This window comes from Pristiophorus japonicus, chromosome 23 (genome assembly GCF_044704955.1).
Source record: "Pristiophorus japonicus isolate sPriJap1 chromosome 23, sPriJap1.hap1, whole genome shotgun sequence".
Taxonomy (NCBI): Eukaryota; Metazoa; Chordata; class Chondrichthyes; family Pristiophoridae; genus Pristiophorus; species Pristiophorus japonicus.
In genome coordinates this window covers 48,054,663-48,059,595 of record NC_091999.1, presented here as the reverse complement: position 1 = coordinate 48,059,595, position 4,933 = coordinate 48,054,663, and the positions used below count along the sequence as shown (strand labels likewise).

Sequence of the window (4,933 nt, the reverse complement as noted above, 5' to 3'; positions counted from 1 at the left end):
TCAATAGCAAGGACGTCCTTCCTCAGATTTGGAGACCAAAACTAACAAAATATTTAACGTGTGGCTTCACCAAGGCCCTGTACAACTGCAGGAAGACTTTCCTGCTCCTAAATTCAAAGCACCTAGCTATGAAGGCGAACATGCCATTTGCCTTCTTCACTGCCTGTTGCACTTGCATGCCCACTTTCAATGAAAGATGTAGCATGACACCCAGATCAAGATGTACACAGAGTGCCTTAGACAAATAGACGGATAGACAGGCAGGGTCACTGTCGCTGCTTTGGCTGGCCTTTGCATTTGTCCGTCGAGAATGCTGCCACTGAACCAAAGCCAATGCAACGTCACAAACGTATTATTTTCTCCAAGTCTTTTGAAAAAGTTCCAGGACATACCAAATTCATGGTGATGATTTCCACAGACAGTTGCACATACACAGAGACATATATACAGATAGACAGATACAGACACACACACACACACTCACACACACACACACATAACCAAAAATATACAGGCACCAACGGACATGCACAGATGACTTAGACATATCGAGGGATAGACAGGCTGAATCACTACTTTGGCTGATTTTTGCATTTTTCTATCCGTATGTATCGTGAATATTGCAGACTAATAGAAATGTGAAAAAAATTTCAGTGTTGAAAGGTTTGGGACGTTATTCCATCTATCTCAGGATCAGTTTTGCAAAACCTGGTTAAATTGTAAAGAAAAATGCTGAGAATTGTAGTCGGCAGGATTCGAACCTACACGCAGCAAACCCAAAGTATTTCTAGTCCATCGCTTTAACCGCTCGGCCACAATTACTGCGTCTCTGGCACTTTAAATGTTACTCAGAAAAAACTCAGTCGTCCATCTCTGTGCAGCAGACGGCAACAGAATCCTGAAAAAGTCTCCGTTTGCATAAAAACCTGGAAGAGGCAATCTCCTCTTGCTGTATTTTTACTGTTCTATATTGCTCTGGAACTTTTTAATAAAATCGAAACCAAGAAACAGAAGTAAAATTCGACATTTTGAAAAAACTGCTGCGACGTCGGGAAATTGAACCCGGTTCTCCCCCATAACAAGCGGGGATAATCACCACTAAACGGACGAGGGTACGGGTTGCGTTAGAGCAGTAATCGAGCTATGAACAGAAGTCGACAGACACATTGATCGACAGAGACAAACCGACAAACGGGGACAGACAGACAGCGAGAGAGAGAGACAACGCGAGACAGAAAGGGTGAGACTGAAAAGTGAGGCAGACTCAGTGAGAAAAAGACTCAAACACCTACATATACAGAGATGTGTGTGTGTGATCTATAAAGAGAGAGAGGGAAAGAGTGAGAGAAAGACAGTGACAAGGAGAGAGACAGATAGAGAGAGAGCGACAGATAGAGAGAGAGACAGATATAAACAGAAAATGATGGAAATGCTCAGCAAGTTAGAGGTAGCAACGACCAGCGACAGGCAAAGAGAGAGAGATAGGCAGAAACATAGACAGACAGAGATGATGAGAAAGAGTGAGACAGTCAGACAGAGAGACTGAGTGAATCCCTTTCGAACAGAACTGGACACCGTGAGAAAGAGACAGACAGATTCAGAACCAGAGACAAACAGGGAAACAGGGAGAGACAGACAGTGAGATAGAGACAAAGTGAGACAGAAAGTTTGAGACTGAAAGGGAGGATCAGACTGAATGAGAAAAAGACTCAAACACATACATACACAGAGATGTATTTGCGTGCTCCAAAAAGAGAGGGGGGGCAAATAGTGATGGAATGACAGAGAAAAGGACAGGGACAAAGAGAGAGAAAAAGAGGGCGACAGATAGAGAGAAAGACAGATAGAGAGAGAGAGACATAGAGACAAACACAGAAAATAATGGAAATACTTATCAAGTTAGAGACAGGGACTAACAGAGACAGGCAAAGACATGGACAGACAGAGATAATGGGAAAGAGAGAGACAGTCAGACAGAGAGTCTGAGAGAATCCCATTGCAACAGTACTAGACACCGTGAGAAAGAGACAGATTGAGAGACAGCGACAGACAGAGTGGGTCAGAGTGAGACAAAGTCTCAAACACACAAACACATGCACAGCTCTCGAAAGAGAGAGTGCGGCAGAGACATTTCACAATTTCATTTCATTATCTGCTCAGAGTGTCACATAGTTACAGAAAACTAGAGATTCAGCAGATGAAAATCGGGTATCACTGAGCAGGATGGGAAAAATATCTGTTTAATTAAGGAATTACCAGGAGTGGGGTTCGAACCCACGCGGGTATAAACCCATTAGATTTTAAGTCTAACGCTTTTCCCACTCGGCCATCCTGGTCTTGATCCTGTCAAAGGATGGACTCTGCCTCTGTGAAAATCTGGGCTTCAGCTCCAGACATATCGGATTTCAGGAAGCATTTACAAACATTGTTCGTTATATTGACACGGGCGCAACTCTCCTATTATTTTTCGACTAAGGCTCTGGGAACTTGCACATCCACCCGAGGGTGCAGATGGAGCTTCAATTTAAAATTTCAGCTGATGGTCAACAGCTTCAAGAATGCAACATTCCCCAAGTACTGCATTTGAGTGTCAGCCAAGATTATGGGTTCAAGTCTCAGGAGTGGGACTTCCACACACAACCTCCTGATTCAGTCGAGAAAGGAGCCACTGAACCAAAACCGATACCAAAGTTCACAACTGTATGATTTTCCCCAAGTTTTTTAAAAAGTTCCAGGTCGTACCAAATTCATGGTGATGATTTCCACAGACAGTTGGACACACACAGAGACATACATACAGAGAGATACACAGACACACGCACACACAATAACCAAAAATATACACGCATCACCATAGAAACATAGAAATTAGGTGCAGGAATATGCCATTCGGTCCTTCGAGCCTGCACTACCATTTAATAACATCATGGCTGATCATTCAACCTCAGTACCCCTTTCCTGCTTCCTCTTTATACCCCTTCATCCCTTTAGCCGTAAGGGCAATATCTAACTCCCTTTTGAATATATCTAATGAACTGGCCTCAACGACTTTCTGCAGTGGAAAATTTCAGAGGTTATCCACTCTCTGAGTGAAGACGTTTCTCTTCATTTCGGTTTCTAAATGGCTTACCCCTTACTCTTAGACTGTGATCCTTGGTCTCGAACTCCTCAGCAGCGAGAACATGCTTCCAGCCTCTAAGCTGTCCAATTTCGTCACAATTTTTCATGTTTCTTCTGATCTCCTCTCATTCTGCTAAACTCCAGTGGATACCAGTCCAGTTCATCCAGTCTCTCCTCATATGTCAGTCCTGCCATCCCGGGAATCATGCTGGTGAACTTACGCTGTACTCCCTCAATATCAAGGACGTCCTTCCTCAGATTCGGAGACCAAAACTGAACACAGTATTCCAGGTGTGGCCTCACGGAGGCCCTGTTCAAATGCAGTAAGACCTCCCTGCTCCTATACTCAAATCCCCTAGCTATGAAGGGGAACATGCCATTTGCCTTCTTCACCATCTGCTGCACCTGCATACCAACAATCAATGACTGATGTACCATGGCACCCAGATCAAGATATACAAAGATTGCCTTAAACAAGTAGATGGATAGACAGGCAGGGTCACTGTCGCAACTTTGGCTGTCTTTTGCGTTTTTCAGTCGAGGATACTGCCACTGAACCAAAGCCGATACCAAAGTTCACAACCGTATTATTTTCCCCAAGTCTTTTTAAAAATGTTCCAGCACATACCAAATTCATGGTGATGATTTCCACAGACAGTTGCAAATACACAGAGACATATATACAGATAGAAAGACTCAGAGACACACACACCCACACACATAACCAAAAATATACATGCACCAACAGACATGATTTTGACATATAGACGGATAGACAGGCTGAATCACTGTCGCTACTTTGGCTGATTTTTGCGTTTTTCTATCCGTATGAATCATGAATATTGCAGATGAATAAAAATGAGAAATAGATGTCAGTGTTGAAATGTGTGGGACGTTATTCTGCCGATCTCAGGATCCGTTTTGCAAAAACCTGGTTAAATTGTAAAATGGAATGAAAAATGCTGTGAATCGTAGCCGGCAGGATTCGAAACTCACGCAGAAAACCGAAAGGATTTCTGGACCGTCGCTTTAACCACTCGGCAACAACGACTGCGTCTCTGGCCCTTTAAATGTTACTCAGAAAAAACTCAGTCATCCATCTCTGTTCAACAGACGGCCACAGAATCCTGAAAAAGTCTCCGTTTGCAAAAGATCTGTAAGAGGCAATCTCCTCTTGCTGTATTTTTACTGTTCTATATTGCTGTGGAACTCTTTAATAAAATCTATACCAAGAAACAGAAGTAAAATTCGACATTTAGAAAAAGCTGCTTTTCCGTCGGGGAATTGAACCTGGTTCTCCCGCGTAAAAGGGGGGCATAATCGGCACGACAGGGACGAGAGAACGGGTTGCGTCAGAGCAGTAATCCAGCTGTGAACCGAAGTCGACAGAAACATTGATCGACAGAGACAAACCGATAAACAGGGATAGGCAGACAGCGAGAGAGAGACAACGAGAGACAGAAAGGGTGAGACTGAAAAGTCAGTCAGAGACAGCGAGAAAAAGACTCAAACACCTAAATATACACAGATGCGTGTGTGTGATCTATAAAAAGAGAGAGGGAAAGAGTGAGAGAAAGACAGTGATAAGGTGAGAGACAGATAGAGAGAGAGCGACAGATAGAGAGAGAGACAAAGATATAAACAGAAAATGATGGAAATACGCAGCAGGTTAGAGACAGGAACTACCAGCGACAGGCAAAGAGAGACAGACAGGCAGAAACATAGACAGACAGAGATGATGGGAAAGAGTGAGACAGTCAGACAGAGAGATTGAGAGAATCCCATTCGAACAGAACTGGACACGGTGAGAAAG

The 4,933-nt window shown here is 43.5% G+C and overlaps 1 non-coding gene across 1 annotated transcript; it reads right to left on the bottom strand.

The window, feature by feature from the left end:
• Positions 1 to 2,253: 2,253 nt before the first annotated feature.
• Positions 2,254 to 2,336, bottom strand: trnal-uaa (transfer RNA leucine (anticodon UAA)). The gene has a single exon. It is a non-coding gene; the product is annotated as a tRNA-Leu (tRNA).
• Positions 2,337 to 4,933: the final 2,597 nt, after the last annotated feature.